Below are 17,996 nucleotides of genomic sequence, written 5' to 3'. Positions count from 1 at the left end.
CTAGGGGAATGAATCGGCGAGGAGAGAAAAGAAAAGAAGAAGAAGAAAACGTTAGAAAAAGTTTGGGGAATTGGAGAGAAAATCGAAACTCTATTATTATTATTATTTGAAACAAAAAGATAAACATATTATTTTCTGATAACCTCTCCCCACTTATCTCCTAAAATCACTCCCTATTAATGTAACGCCTCAGTGGTTAAGTGTTCTGAGTGTGTGTGTGAGGTCCTAAGTTCAAGGCCTAGCTTTGACAAATTTTGGCTTTTTCCTGAATTAAGCCTTAACTACTAGTCGACATGCTTATATTAGTTATTGGTAATTCTATATCAGAATGGGCCTGCTGATCTGGTGGTTAAGTGGAGCATTGGAGTGTTAAAGGTCCTGTGCTCAATTCTCTGCGTTGGTAAGGGATAGTATTTTTGGCTAGTTCTCGGCTAGAGTTGTACTGTGGTTGGACTTTGAGTAGTGGGGTGATGGATAGAGAAAAGTAAAGGGAGTTGGGATAGGGGGTTATCAGAATTTTTCTATCAGTTTTCCTTTTTTCCAAACTTTGCTCTCTTCTCCCCTCTCTTCGCTGAAATTCCATCTCCCTCCCTCTCGTTTTTCCTTTGTGTGGTTTTACTCAAGTTCACTCTTTTGGTTGTACTGCACGTAATCTTGGTGGTCCGTTTAATACGTTGGTAATCTGTTTCTTTGCCGTATGAATTGATTTCTAGAATTTTACAGTAGCAAATCGTGGGATTTAAAGCTTATTTTGTACTGCTTCGTAGGGAATCGATTCGAAGTTTTGCAGAAAGTGTGCATCGCTTTATGGATGACTATTTTTTGTTTCAAGATTTTGATTAAACACAAAATAAGATTGATATGGACTCAGAATTGTCGATTATAGGTTCTAGAGTGCTTGTGGTTGAGTTAGTAGCGAAATCGATGCAGGTTTGTTCTCGATTGCACAGAAAATGAAGTTTCAGCGAAAGTCAAAAACCTCACTGTTGACGCCAGACGAGCGTGTGGTTATCCGTGTGGTAGGCCATGTGCCACAACATGGGCGTATGATCGACGGGACCAAGCCGTGCGCACCAGACACGGCCATGTGATGGCAAGGTAGGTCGTGTGCGACACACAGGTGTGTGGGCCTACACGGATAAACCACATGAGCGTGTGGGATTCTGGGACAGATTGTGTTATCCACACAGCCAAGGCCAATTTGGGTCATGTAGGCCACACGAGCATGTGGGCCCACACGAGCAGACAACATGAGCGTGTGAGTCCATTTTCACTGATTTGTTGCCAAGGTTGTATGGGTCGCCTAAAAGGACTGTGAACCTACTGTAGGGTCGATAAGCTTACTTAGACCCCTAATTGAATGAAATGACTGTATGACCGATTTATATGTATACATGTTATCGAGTGTAATGATGTTTCACAGAATTGATATTGTATGTACTGTTACCATGTTAGCATGTCATAACTGTATATTGCATTGCATTGGGTTAGGGGTTAATATTGTTCAAAGGAAGTGTACTGAGAGGCTTCGAGCATAATTTACTGGCAGCACAACTACAAACTATTATTTAGTGCTGTATTCGGTACTACTTGGAGTGTAGGGATGGGTGGGTTAATTATATCCCCACATGGAGTGTAGGGTTGGACGGAGATGATGTGTAGAGGCTGGATGGGTAGGATTTCTGTGACTGCATATCTGTTACTGCTACTGAAACTGTGATGGGCTAAAGCCTTAAATTGGACTGATACTGATACTAAAAAGGGCTTAAGACTAGTCTGTGATCATTCTGGTTGATGTCTGTTCATTTGTATTGGGAATACACACCGAGTTTTTGTAAACTCACCCTTCTATATTATCTGTGCAGGTAATCCCCAAACCTGACAGGTCAGGGCGACAGAGGACTCAGCAGGGCCACATGACCTATTTCATTCTATTTAGTACTTAACTATTATTATGATTTTATTCGGGGTATTTTACTGTATCATGGCCTCTTTGGAATTTTATTTTTAATTTGGGATTATTGTTGATTTGGTTTATAACTGCTAGTAATACGAAACTCGAGTTTTCAAAAGGAAACAAACATTTTAACAAAATACTCACAATTACGCAAACCATTTTAAAAGCTTCTGCGTTGGAAAAACGTTTTAAAAACTTTCGACTGATTAAATAACATGATTTTGAGTTAATTAGTAATAACAGAAATTGTTTTAAGTAAAGTTACAGTTTTCAAACACCCTATCATGTGACATCCCCTAATCCAGCCATAACGTCCAGGCTGGGTTTAAGGTGTTACAATTTAACCCAGTAAAACACAACTACTCAGAATTTTGCCCCAACACAACTCTTAGTTGAAATTAGAGCAAAAATACTGTCTTCGTGCCATCACAGAGAATTGAACATAGGACCTCCAATCCTCCAACACTCCACTTAACCACCAGACCAACAGACCCATTCTAATATAAACTTACCAACAATTAAACTTAAGCCTTTTGCACAAGGTTAAGACTTTATTTATAAAAATACCAAAATTTACCCAAGTAAGGTTTGAATTTGGGACCTCTCACATACATCTAGAACACTTAACAACTAAAGTAGATACACACTTGTGTGTCACACATACACGAAATCAAAAATTAAAATTTTGGGGTATTACATTGACATTTCTTTCACAGAAAAAATGAACTAGGCGTGTAACGAAAACACGAGAAAATGATTGGGCCTATCAACGTTACATAAGCATGTGCCCGGTAATGTAGTGGGCCATGTGTGACACACAGTCGTGTGACAAATGTGTGTTTGGCCATGTGGGTCACACAACCTAGGCCGATTTGGGCGTATGGGCCTACACGGACATTTGGGCCCAAATTTCAAAATTTTCCCTAGGGATGTACACGTCGTTCCGATCGACTGTGGGCCTTCTGTAGGATAAGTAGGGGCTTAGGTAGCCTTTAAACATGAGGTTTTATAAACTGTATGTATGGTACCTAGCATAAGCAACTCCTAAGGGTCCGTTTCGAAGCCAGGAAAACATTTTTTGAAAAATGTTTTCCTAGTTTTACCATGTTTGGATGCTTGAAAACATTTTCCCTTTGGAAAATGTTTTACTAGATATGGGTAAAATGGCCTTCAATTTGGGGAAAATGTCTTACTAATTTCATTTGTGTAAGACATTTTCCATCTCCTCTTCATCCAGGTAAAACTTTTTTTTCTTCCATTCTTCAACTATTTCCATCTCCTTCTTCATCCATGTAAGTCTTCTTCTTCTTCCGTTCTTCAAATCTCTTCCCTTTTTCCTTAGTCCGTCGCATATCTTCTCTTCTCAGGCAAATTTTACACGTTGTTGTTTCATTTTCTATCTTCCCCTCTTTCTCATGATCTTATTCCTCTTCGCAAGGTATGACATCTTTTTTAATTCTACTGTGATGGGTTTTGTGATGTGGGGTTGTGGTTTTGGTGCAAGAACTGATATAGTTCCTAACCTGTATTTATCCAGATCCAAAACCTTAATCACCATTTTTTGGTCCTCTTTAATCTCAGGTTTACTCTACATTTTTTCCTGTTTAATCATTTTCTCCTTTTCATTTGCATGTATTATGGATTATAATAAAATCAATTAAAACAATGCCTTAAAAAGAAACCCAAAAGGAACTTAAATTCTACGGAGTAACTAAAAAAATGAATCACTTGTATTACTGTTTAGGGTGAGAATTTTCGCCATCGCCGTAAAAAGAAGAGGTGGAGGAAGAAAAAGAACTAACCCAATTGCAGGTAATTTGACAAGGCTTCTACCTTCTCTTTTAATTTACTTTAATTAAAACATTTTACAGAGAGCTTAAAATTGGACACTTTAGAGTTAATTACAGTTTAATAATAATAGTAATTTCACTATTTAGATTGTAATAATTGGTGATGGCGACTTTATAAAATTAGGAAATTTCGAATTTACCTTTGATTTTTATTTGCCCAAACTCCCCCTTCTCTCTGTCTTATTTATACTTTGTATTTATTTGTTGGAATTCTACGTTTGTTCAATTATTTATTTGTTTGCGAGTGTGAAGTAATGTAAACGAATAATGTGATGATTATTATTTTTAAATAATTCATGTAAAAATTCAAATTGAAAAAATTGGCTCGAGGCCTTGAACATGTGTTTATGTTCATAGTTTAACTTTATGCTACCCAGACACGAATACACTTTTTTTTCTTGGTTTCTAAAATTTTCTATATATGTGGATATCATCTCATGGTATCTATGTTTGAATATGCATCAGACATAGGTGTTGTGCACGGTACATGAGTACTTTAAAGGAAATGAAGAGCTTATATGACATAGGTTGAACTAGGGTTGTAAACAAGTTGAGTCATAGATGACTCTTTCGTTGGTAAGTCTCTAGTAGTATATGGAAGTGAGCTCAACTATTTCAACATTGGGGCGCTTGTTGGTTCTCAAGTCTATCAATGTTGTTTTTTTATATGATATTTATTGGTCTTTATTGAGGTGTATTAGTTCATTTCAACTCTAATTCTGTACCTTACTTGGTTAACAGTCGGGGGTTGTAGATTTATGTTTTATGCACCTCTCTTTGTTCATTTTTTCATCTAATGGGATTTAATCCTTTTATTAATTATGACATCTATTTTGCTTCCTAATTTAAGGAGATTGGATCGATTGACTTGAATTAATTTTGGATATCTCTAAATATCCTAGACTTTATGAGGATATTCTTGATGCTACTTTTGTTGCTACTTTTGGGGATTGTATTATGATTGATCTCAATGTTATCAAGTCCAAAAAAAGCTTTATATTCAAGACTTGCATAAGAATTATATATCAGTATCAGTAGACTTGCATAAGGAGGAAATAGTGCCCTTTTTTTGAAATAAGTTGTTATGCTATACCTTAGATCCTAGGTTATACTTGGAGTCATATGACTTATCTCAATATTTGTATGTATGAACCGTAATAGGGTCATGTGAGATAGCCCTTCAGAACGATTGATGGGCCTGCCAACTATAAGAAAGCTAGCACTGAAAAATAAGATTGTGTTTGGAACTGGTGATTATTGGCGTGCCCCAACTTTGACTGCAAATATGGCATTCATGAGAGCAGTATCACAGACAGGGATGTCTTTGTTTACTATTAAGCATAGTCTACAGGCTTTAACCGGTAACTAGCTGCACTAACTAGTCAGACATGCCGGTAAGAAGAGATCCATTTTTGGTTAAAGCACTTTTGAGCTATGTTTATTATTGTTACCTATAACTTGTATACAGTTAACCAGACTTGCTTTTTTACTAACATTTTGGCTGTTTCAATTAATGAAAGGCATAGTTAGAGAACATTTTAAAGGAAGATGGCCACTTTTGCCCATTATATAGAGACAGATATATATAATAATTTAACCAAGTAGGCTTAAGCTTAAGAGACATTAGCCTTTATGGTTGATTATATCATATTATGGTTAACTAGCTACCCTAGAAGCTTTGAAGTTGCACTAATAATTTGCTAACCCTCTTCAATTAGAAGCTTGCCCATTATTTAGCAAACTTTATTATATGTCCTTGTCACTAGGGCTGAAGAGAAGATTGCAAAAACCAAAATGAACTGCAGTGTTCAGTTTGCTTATGTATGGCTTTCGGATATTTTTTTATAATAAAAAGATTCACAATACTGCGTATTAGCTGGATTTTTACTCTAGAAGAACGAAGTAAAACCGTGATTGCTCTTATTTTTCACTTTTGCTTGATAGAGTAACAAAGTTTGAGTTGGTTAGATGTTGTGAGAACCAACCCATAGAATAATGGAATTGGTATGATATGCAACATTAAGGCTTTGCTTTTATGTTATCATTTCAATTTGGAATGATTTGTTTTTATGTATTAAGGTAGAAAATGGCTATCTCTTTCATCTCATTTTTCAAAGAAAATTATGTAAAAGCTATGTTTATAAAAAAAAATTCATGTAAAAAATCAACAATTAGGCTTTAATTGAAAGGGTAGAGCTGAGGTTTATGAAAATCTTATTGTCTTAGGTTCAAATCTAAGATTTATTTTTGGTTTAATTTTTTTATATAAATTTATATAAAAAGACACAAATATGTTTATAGTAATATATATATTTTTAGAATGTCTTTTAAATTTTTTTGTAACTAAATTGGTGTTCAATTAACTCATGAAATTAACTCAGTCAAAATAATAATATAGATAAAAAAATACAATAGGAAAAGATTACACAAACAAAATACATATACAAATATTAAAATTTGTATAAAATAGAAATAAAGTACACGAATTGCCCAAGTCAGGGAGATTTCCACATTTATTGATACAATCTCATAAATGGAAAACTAATTTGGCATGTGAATGACACACCGCAAGCATTTTCCTTCTCTCATCAGCGTGAAAGCTTTGTTGATGTCCTCAAATGGCAGATTATGTGTGATGAACTCATTAACATGTATTTCTTGTGAAAACAATGAAAAATTTATATATAGATAGATAGATAGATGTATGGATGCATGCATGTATGTATAAGATAAAATAACATTCACAGTCATGCATGGTTGCCATCTTCAAGTTGCTAAATGTTCTACAGATTCACAACCATGGAAAATCAAGGTTTATTGTGAAGCACCTAAGTCTTGCCTTTTTCTTCTCAAGATTTTTCCTTTTAGGTTTTCGTCCATATATTATAATCACTTTGATGATTTAGTCTTTATACTTTAATTTGACATGATTTGGTCCTACTATTATTAATGTTTATGCCTTAGTTCAAATCACCAATATTGTTACGAAGTTCCATTAATCGAGTGATGTGGAATTAACCCCCCCAAAATTTTTGTTATAAAAATAAGTTATTTTTTCATTAATTTATCAATGAAGTAATAAGTACGAATCAATCTAACAAGATGTTATGGAAAATCTTACCCGATTCATGTACTTGTTTACTAATGAAGGAAGATTAGATTTAGGTTTCCATCCTCCAAATAGGGACCCTTTCAATGTTTTCCCAGAAAGAAATGCTGAATAATGAGATGCTATTTCCGGGTTCGTTTTTGGTACACCGAGCGTAACTATTAAACCCTATCCCTACGTAATGGATGGAAAAGAAACTGGTGAGTTTCTATTTTCATGATTAAGAATCTTCTTTAAAACAGAGAAGGATTATGAAATCATGAGTCAAGGAAATTACGTCACAGCATGATTGCAGTGCAGTTGTTACCATTCCTGTGTTACCTATGCATTCGAAGGAGTAATCCGTCCCTCCACCGAATATTCGCTTAATAACCTCTTTTAAAATATAAATTTATTAATATATGTAAAAACAACTTAAAATATAAATTTATTAATATATGTAAAAAAAACTTTTCCAGAAAATATTTTCAGAAAATCTGCCAAACAACAGAAAATATTTTACACAGATTCATCCAAACACCAGAAAAGTAAATCATTTCCAAAAAAATAAATCATTTTCCAGAAATCATTTTCTGGAAAACATTTTACTGCCAAACAAACGAAGCCTAAATGTATGTAACGTAGTGCTAAATATGCATGTCTGTTGTAACGCCCCCACGCCCGAAACCGTCGCCGGAGTCGAGCTTAAGGGGTTACCGAACATAATTTATCAAATTAAGAACTTCAAATCATTTTTTCTACATTCACAGCTTTCTAGCTACCCGCGTCACAGTTTCAAGAAAAATCACATCTCGAGTTACAAAACTCAAAATCAAGATCCGTAAAATTTCCATAAATCTAGACTCATATATCTATTTACTACTTTTTTTCTATAATTTTTGGTTGGTCCAATTAGTACAGTTTATTAGTTAAAGTCTCCCCTGTTTCAGGGTTTGTCTGCTCTGCCCTCTGTGTATTACGAATCAGATATCTCTCTATACAGAACTTAAATTACTATGAGGTTTGTTTCTCTTAAAACTAGACTCAATAAGTAATCTTTAAATATAAATAAAGACTTCAAATTATTTGTTTACAATTTATTATGAATTTTTAAAGTCAGAATAGAAGATAAAGAAATCACTCTGGCCCTGTTTCACAAGGTTTCAAATATGTCATAAACTATAATTTATATGCCTGTTTTTTCTAATCCATATGAAAATAGACTCATTAAGCTTCAATTTCATAACCTGCTCATCATTTAATTCCATTTATACTATTTTTAGTGATTTTTCAAATTCATGTCATTGCTGCAGCAATATTCTGTTTTAAGGCAAATTTCATCTTTTCATGAGTTGTTATGAACTAGATAACCTATTAAACTTCCATGATATCAAACATGATCTAAATTTAACCATCACCATGACTTATCAATATCAAACATTTTCTCGACCAATCATGGCCATATCATAAAATTATTTACACAAAATAAGTATATTGCTATACATGCCATACTTAAGTTTTACAAGCCATTTACCCAGATGAAAGTCCTTTGGATAGTGTGATCGAACCTTCAACCCGTCCCGATTCCCGAGCTGGCTTGTTCAAAACTACAGTAAATAAAGAGGAGGGAGTAAGCATAAATGCTTAGTAAGTTCATATGTAAATAACAAGTAACATAACGATACAAATATACCAAACAACTTTAGCATGGTATCACCAAAACATATATCACATTTCTAAACATCATTCATCATCTTACCACCTTATCGTTGTTGCATCTATTTTCAACCCGAGGATTAAGAACATACCTGTCCAAAGTGTCCATTTCACAACACTTACCAAAACGTCGCTTGCATCTTATGTGTTCTTCCATTTCACTAGAAATTTCACCCGTTGAACACATCGGAATACAACTCGGATACACAGATAATTTGCACATAAGTGCCTCATATGTAATCAAGAAATCATGTAACCCGCCCCTAAATGAACTCGGACTCAACTCAACGAGTTCGGATGCCTAGTTACATTTCACGAACTCGGACTCAACTTAACGAGTTCGGACATTCGCATCCATAAGTGAACTCGGACTCAACTCAACGAGTTCGGATGCTCAACCATCCTAGTGACATGTCACTTGTATCCTAATCTATTCCTAAGGTTCAAACGGGATTTTCCTCGAACACATATCCTTGCCATCTTCCGTAAAATACCAAAACCAATACTCGGTAGTACTTTATATTTAACAATTAATACACATAATTTGCATTTTATTCGAAAATAACCACAAAGCATATATTTCATAATAAAAATCAGCATATCATATAATTAACATCAATAACTTAAAAATAACAATTATGCTACATTATTTACACATGAACTTACCTTGGTACCAAAATATAAAGATTTTGCAATTTAGTCCACAATCTTTTCTTTTCCTCGATCGCGACTTGAATCTCGTTTCTCTTGATCTATAATGCCAAATTAATCTTATTTAATACATACATTCATCAAAACAGCATTTAATATGAACTATGGAAAAATTACACTTTTGCCCCTAAACTTTTGCATAATTACACTTTTGCCCCTAGGCTCGGGAATTAAACTTTATTCCTTGTTCTTATGTTTTATAACATGCTGATAATTTTTCCCTTCTATGGCAACATCAAATTCTTACTCTAACATATACTTGTGACTATTAGGTATTTTTGCCGATTAAGCCCTTTGACTCGTTTTCACTCAAAACCGAGTAGCACAAGTTGTCTAACATAATTTAAAACCCCATATTCTATCATAAAACATCAAAATACACAAATTTCACCTATGGGTATTTTTCCAAATATAAACCCTAGGTTGAATTATTGCTAACATAAGCTTAATCGAGCTACCGGTATTCTAAAAACGTAAAGAACATTAAAAACGGGGCTTGGAATCTCTTACTATAGAGCTTGGAAGCTTGAAACAAACCCTAACTATGGATAACCCTTGAAATTTCGGCCTAATGAAGAAGATGGACAAAATTTGGCTTTTAATTTTGTTTTTAATTCATTTTAATAACTAAATGACCAAAATGCCCTTACTACTAAACTTTCCAAAAATTCCATCCATGTCTAATTTTTGTCCATAGACTTAGAAATTGCTCAAATTCTATTTAAGACCTCCTAATTAATATTTCAATGCAATTTCATACTAAAAACTTCTAGAATGCAAATTTTTCAACTTATTCGATTTAGTCCCTACTTTCAATTTAAGCACTTTAGGCATAGAATTTCATCACGAAATTTTCACACAATCATGCAATCATATCATATTCATCAAAATAATTATAAAATAATTATTTCTATCTCGGATTCGTGATCACAAAACCACTATTCCGATTAAGCCCTAATTTAGGATGTTACAACTCTCCCCCTTTTAAGGATTTTCGTCCTCGAAAATCTTACCGGTAAATAGGTGTGGGTATTGGTTTTTCATAGTTTCTTCAAGTTCCCATGTAGTCTCTTCTACCCCATGCTTTTGCCATAACACTTTCACAGGTGCAACACTTTTATTTCTTAGTTGTTTGACTTCTCGAGCTAAAATTTTAATCGGTTCTTCTTCATAAGTCATATCCGGTCGTAGTTCAACTTCTGTCAGTGAAATTATATGTGAAGGATCCGAATGATACCGACGTAACATAGATACGTGAAACACATCATGAGTCTTCTCTAATTCATGTGGTAGCGCTAGCCGATATGCTACCGGTCCAACTTTTTCAATTATTTCATACGGTCCAATAAAACGCAGACTTAACTTTCCCTTTCGTCCAAATCTAAGGACTTTCTTCCATGGAGGCACTTTCAAAAATACCTTATCACCAACTTGAAACTCCATTTCTTTTCGTTTCAAATCCACATAAGATTTCTGTCTATCTGAAGCAGCTTTCAAACAATCTCGAATCACTTTCACCTTTTCTTCGGTTTCTTTTTTTAAATCAACTCCATAAATCTGATTTCCCTTGAGTTCAGTCCAATACAATGGCGTCCGACATTTACGACCATATAATGCTTCATAAGGTGCCATCTTCAAACTCGTCTGATAACTATTATTATAAGCAAATTCTACCATTCCCAACTATCTTGAAATTCCAATACGCAACATCTGAGCATGTTTTCAAGAATCTGAATTACTCTCTCTGATTGTCCATCAGTTTGTGGATGAAAGGCGGTGCTGAAATTTAACTTTGTACCTAATGCCTCTTGCAACTTTTGCCAAAACTGTGAGGTAAACCTCGGATCTCTATCCGAAATGATTGACAAAGGTATCCCATGAAGTCTAACAATCTCTCGGATGTACAATTCAGCCAACTTATTAAGAGAATAATCTGTATGTACCGGAATAAAATAAGCCGATTTAGTCAGTCTGTCAACTATTGCCCAGATGGCATTTTTCTTCCCTGGAGTTAACAGCAACCCTGATATAAAATCTATAGTAATCCGATCCCATTTCCATTCAGGAACCATAATAGGCTGAAGTAATCTCGAAGGTACTTGCTGTTCAACTTTCACTTGTTGACAAACTAAGCACTTTGATACAAACTAGGAAATATCTCTTTTCATTCCACTCCACCAGTACATTTTCATTAAGTCATTATACATCTTCATACTGCCCGGATGAATCGCCAAACAACCATTATGTGCTTCATGCAAAATCTTTTGAATCAACTTATCATTTTTCGGTACACAAATCCAATTTTTAAATATCAAACAACTATCAAAACCGATTCTGAAATCTGATCCCGTATCAGCTTCACACTGTTTTCTCTTGGCTAGCAAATCTTGATCATTTTTCTGAGCTTCAAAAATCTCTTGTAAAAACATCGGTCTTGCTCTTAACTCTGCTAGAATCGAACCGTCATCTGACATTTTGAACTGAGTGTTCATAACTCTCAAAGCAAACAACAACTTTCTGCTTAAAGCATCGGTAACCACATTCGCTTTTTCCGGATGATAATCAATAACAAGCTCGTAATCTTTCAATAACTCTAACCATCTTCGCTGTCTCAAATTCAAGTCTTTTTATGACATCAATTATTTAAGACTTTTGTGATCGGTATATACTCGGCACTTTTCACCATACAAATAATGTTGCCAAATCTTCAAAGCAAACACCACTGCAGCCAATTCCAAATCGTGAGTAGGATAATTCCTCTCATGAGGTTTTAACTGTCTCGAAGCATAAGCCACCACTTTTCCTTCTTGCATGAGTACACACCCCAAACCATTTAGAGAAGCATCACTATACACCACAAATTCTTTACCTGATTCGGGTTGTATCAACACTGGTGCTTCAGTTAATAACTTTTTCATTTCTTTGAAACTCTGTTGACATTCTTCCGTCCATTCAAATTTAACATCCTTTCGGAGTAGTCTAGTCATAGGAGCAGCAATTATAGAAAATCCATTTACAAACCACCGATAATACCCAGCTAGCCCCAAGAAACTCCTAACTTCAGTTACATTTTTCGGTGGTTTCCAATCAACAATGGCTGAAATTTTACTAGGATCAACCCGTATACCATCACCTGAAACAATATGACCCAAAAATCCAACTTCCTGGAGCCAAAATTCACTTTTACTAAACTTAGCATACAGCTGCTTATCTCTCAAAGTTTGCAAAACTATCCTCAAATGCTCAGCATGCTCTGTCTCATCTTTTGAATAAATTAAAATATCATCTATAAACACCACAACAAATCTGTCCAGGTATGGCCGAAATATGCGATTCATTAAGTCCATAAACATAGCAGGAGCATTTGTCAACCCGAATGGCATAACTAAAAATTCATAATGACCGTACCTTGTTGTAACACCCCGAACCCGAAACCGACACCGACACCGGAGTCGAACACGGGGTGTTAATTGACTTTAACCCCTTTACAAAATTTATTTTCCAGACACTGCCCAATCTGTGTACTAGTCGTTTTAAAAATCATATCTGGAGTTTCGTAACTCGAAAATCAGTTTCGTAATTTTTCCCAGAAACTAGACTCATGTGCCCATCTATGTAATTTTTTCTAGAATTTTTGGTCGGGCCAATTAGTACAGTTTATTAGTCAAAGTCTCCTAAGTTGCAGGGGTCGACTACACTGACCTTTGCCCATTACGACTTGGATATCTCCCTGGACAGAACTTCAATACTGATGCCGTTTGTTTCTATAGAAACTAGACTCAGAGAGGAATCTATACATATATGGTACGACTCCTAATTATCTTTGGTTAATTTAAAGTCGGAGCAGGGAATCCAGAAACCGTTCTGGCCCTGTCCCTCGAGAACCTGATTTTCTCTTAACATACTATCCATATGATCTTTTCATTACTTCTATATGAAAATAGACTCATCGAGCTTCGATTACATAATTTATTCATCAATCAATTCCATTCCTACTATTTTTAGTGATTTTTCGATTTCATGTCACTGCTGCTGCCAACATCTGTTACGAAGGCAACCATGCCCACTTCATGTTTACTCCTTGATTCAACTAATAGTTCCTCATGCATATCACAAATTATGATCATGACTAACCATGCCAAGGCTAATCATTGTCAACTTCTCCCTACTACATTATTGCCATATCATAAATTTTAACACCAAAACAATTTACCATGACATATGGCATAAAAAGGTCAAATCATCAAAATTCACGACCTAACGTTATGAAACCAAACCCAACCGAACATTTATGCCATTTTCGCATGGCTAAAAGTTTACATACCAAAGTTCAAACACAACATAATAGCCTATACATGCCAAAATGTTCTTCTAAGCCAACTAAGAAGAAAGTACCAAAACTTGCTATCCGGTGTGATGACTTCGATGACGGCCTGACCCCGCAAAAATAGATGAGTTCAAGCAACCTATAATGGGTGACAAGGAAACACCGAGTGAGTTTATAACTCAGTAAGTCAAAAGCAATGCACTACCATTCATCAACAACATTATCACAAGAGGAAACAAAATGGAATGAGACAATTTACTCCACCCATACCAACCATACTATAGTTCCTCCAACCTATCGGTTCAATTTCATATCAATTCATGCATTCACAATCCATATACTCATCAATAGGACATTGAAGCATTTTCATAAATCAATTTATTTTCGTTACAATCAAACAACAAAACGGCCTTTCACCCATCCTACGATAAATTTTTATGTACGTGACTTCAAGTATAGTTGTCACATAGGTTCAACTTACCGAGCTCAACACCAAGTATAAGCATAGCACATATTAGCATGTACTCAAGACACTTACCCGATCCGTTGTCCGCGATCGACTCAATAGTGTCGCACACATAGTGTCCATAATGATTCACGAATGTATATTGAGCCCGCACACTCAGTGCTATATAATCAACTCGCACACTTAGTGCTACGTAATCAAATCGCACACTTAGTGCTACATAGTCAAACTCGCACACTTAGTGCCGCATAATCAATTCGCACACTTAGTGCATCATATTCATTTCGCACACTTAGTGCAACATAGTCAAACCGCACACTTAGTGCTGTACAATTTAATCCCGCGCACTTAGCGCCAATCTCATGGTCATAAATGGTTATCCCGCACGTTTAGTGCCGAGATCAACAACTCAGTACATCTTACCTCTTTTCTTTCATTCAACAATTTCATCATCACACACGTCCATGCATATATATATATATGTACATTTATTCATTCCATTCAGCATCAATACATAACATTATGACCATTGAAATAATACCAACTACATGCTTAATGACTTACCTCGTGTTGGGTAAGACGGTTCCAACTCGGCTACTCGATAACCTTTTCTTTGCCTTTGCTCGATTCACCTCCTTTAACTCCTTGAGCTAAATCAATAATTTAACTAGTTTAACCACCTTGCTAAATATTTACAATCCAATTTCACATGTATATGTATGTTAGTATATTCGGCTAATAACCTCATGCAACTACCATATCATCAAAAATCTAATCACACATGCACATGCATTAGGTAAGTTACCTTTGCTAATTTTAAACCCAACATCACACAAGCTCTCAAGAGATGGCCGAATGCTTCTTTTGTTACCCAACTAATCATTCGACAATTCCATCCCCTTTACCACCCTTTTATGCCTAATTATCTAAATCAAGATAAGATCATCAACATGCCTCACCATAGCCGAATGTGCAACATTAATCTATCACCTCTATCTCTTAAATACTATCAAGTTCATTTACTTCTAATTTCTTAAGTTCAACATCTTAATGCCCATTATAGCCACTCCCATAATCTACATTTAAAAATCGGCAACACCCACATTCAACTATCTTAGCCGAATACTCCTCAACACTTAGACTAAAGTATGCACATTAAACTTAATACAACTTTCATTATTCCTTTCATGTTTCGGTCAATTATTCAAATTACCTCATAACATGAACATTCTTTTCAACTAATCTAGCATGACTCATTCGGCCATAACCAAGAACCACTTTTCATACAAGGACAAAATAAATCAAATGAACCTCCCATTTAAACCCCTTTCTATCTTCTACTTACTCAATAATACATGTTTCTTAGTTCATATTCATCTATAACCATTTCAAATCACATACTACAAAACATCATCACTTTGGCATATAAGAACATAACCAAAGGTTTCTTGCAACACAACTCAAAAATCAACACATTGGTCATGTTATGAGCATCAAAACAACTCAACTTCACAAAAAAAAATGCCAAAAGAACCACATGATATCATACCTTAATCTATAAACTCACTTGGCCGAATGTCCTAGCTTCCATTTTTTTTCTTTTCTTTTCCTTATGGTTTCGGCAAGATGATAGAAAAGATGAAGGAACTTTGTTTTTATCACCACTTACTAATATAAATTTATTATACATAATTCCCACCAAATATAAAAAAAAATGGAGACAAGGGAACACCATAATGCATGCGTGTGTTGGCCGGCCATTCACATTCAAAAATGGTCTATTTGACATGCAAGTCCACTCTTTTTGGTACATGCACTAATAGACCATTTTAAATTGGGCTATCATATTTTCTCCATGTCTCAAATCGATCCCTATTAACAAATTTTCTCATGCAATTGGTAAAATTAGGGAATGAAACTTCCACATACTCATGTTCACACATAATAAGCACAGGATATAGCAATTAATTATTTTTTTACGACTCGGTCTTGTGGTCCCGAAACCACTTTCCGACTGGGGTCACATTAGGGCTGTCACACTTGTTCTAAAAGTAGTTTTAGGCATATCTGACTCTTTCACTCGCAGCTGATAATACCCAGATCTCAAGTCAATCTTTGAAATCCATGTCGCTCCTTTTAGCTGATCAAACAAATCATCAATTCTCGGCAATGGATACTTGTTTTTGATTGTCACCTTGTTTAACTGCCGATAATCAACACATAATCTTATAGAACCATCCTTCTTTTTCACAAATAACACGGGAGCACCCCAAGGTGAAAAACTTGGTCTCACAAAGCCTTTATCAGTCAACTCTTGCAACTGCGACTTTAATTCTTTCAACTTTGTTGGTGCCATTCTATATGGAGCAATCGAGATTGGAGCTGTTCCCGGTATCAAATTTATACCAAATTCTACTTCCCTGACTGGAGGCAAACCCGGTAATTCTTCTGGAAATACATCCGCAAATTCACACACAACCGGCACTGATTCAACTTTCTTTTCAACTTCTTTTGTATTAATTACATACGCCAAATAAGCTTCATAACCCTTTCTCAAATATCTCTGAGCCGACATCGAAGAAATCATACTAAATATTGCCTCTGATTTGTCTGGTTCAACCCGCAAGATTTCACCACTTTCACATTTTAATTCTATAACCTTTTATTTGCAATTTATTATAACATCATGCAATGTCAACCAATCCATACCCAAAATAACATCAAATTCATCAAATGGCAACAACATCAAGTCGACCGGAAAGTAATGACCCCGAATCATTAAAGGGCATTTCTTGCATACTTTATCAACTATCACACATTTGCCTAGTGGATTCGACACTCTAATCATAAATTCTATGTTCTCAACAGGTATATTCATACTAGACACCAGTTTCATGCATACATATGAATGAGTAGAACCGGGATCAATCAAAGCAATAACATTAGTATCATAAAGAGAAAATGTACCGGTAATCACATCGGGTGAGGAAGCATCTTCACGCGCTTTAATAGCATAAGTTCTAGCCGGAGCTCTTCCTTTAGATCTAACTGCTGCATCTCTGGCTACATTCTTACTGCTTGTTTCACTTCCAGCTTTTCTCGGATACCTTCCCCTCAAGTCTGCACCACTAACTTTTACATTCTGAAAATTTTCTTTCTCAGCTCTCTCTGGGCAGTCTCTAATAAAATGATCCGGAGAACCACATCGAAAACATTCATTTGCTCTGCACGGACCAAAATGATTTCTACCATACCGCTGGCACTCGAGTTTAACAAATCTCGTATTTCCCACACTAGCCGTAGAAGTAGTCTGAGATTTAGGACCCATATTTCGCTTCTTAAAATTTTCATATGATTGCCCAGCTAAAACTTGGGAACGAGGATTCATATTTCTTGACTTTCCGGTTTGCTGTGAGGGTGCATTACTCATTGGTCTTTTCTTCCAATTTCGTGTTTCAGATTCTACCTTTTTCTTTTCCTTCAGTAGTTCTTCAGCCTTGCAAGCTCGATCGACAAGTACCACCATTTCTTTTAGTTCAAGGATCCCAACAAATACCTTAATGTCTTCGTTAAGCCCATCTTCAAATCGTCGGCACACCTTGGCTTTTGTAGGAACATATTCCCTGGCATACTTACCCAATCGAACAAACTCTCTTTCATATTCTGAGACTGTCATATTACCTTGCTTCAGCTCAAGAAACCCTTTACATTTCTGATCAATAAATCTTTCACTAATATATTTCTTCCGAAACTCTTCTTGAAAGAATTCCGAGGTTACCCTCTCTTTCGGTACCACCGAAATCAAAGTCTTCCACCAATTATAGGCTGAATCTCTCAACAAAGATGTAGCACATTTCAAACATTCTTCAGGTGTACAAGAT

At 35.5% G+C, this 17,996-nt stretch overlaps 1 long non-coding RNA gene across 1 annotated transcript; it reads left to right on the top strand.

Moving 5' to 3' along the window:
• The first annotated feature begins 3,304 nt into the window (after positions 1 to 3,304).
• On the top strand, positions 3,305 to 5,474 carry LOC121209925 (uncharacterized). Its single transcript, XR_005905125.1, has 4 exons — positions 3,305 to 3,395; positions 3,495 to 3,538; positions 3,702 to 3,769; positions 4,969 to 5,474. It is a non-coding gene; the product is annotated as an uncharacterized lncRNA (long non-coding RNA).
• Positions 5,475 to 17,996: the final 12,522 nt, after the last annotated feature.

This window comes from Gossypium hirsutum, chromosome A11 (genome assembly GCF_007990345.1).
Source record: "Gossypium hirsutum isolate 1008001.06 chromosome A11, Gossypium_hirsutum_v2.1, whole genome shotgun sequence".
NCBI classification, from domain to species: Eukaryota; Viridiplantae; Streptophyta; class Magnoliopsida; order Malvales; family Malvaceae; genus Gossypium; species Gossypium hirsutum.
This window is presented reverse-complemented; position numbering and strand designations above follow the sequence as displayed.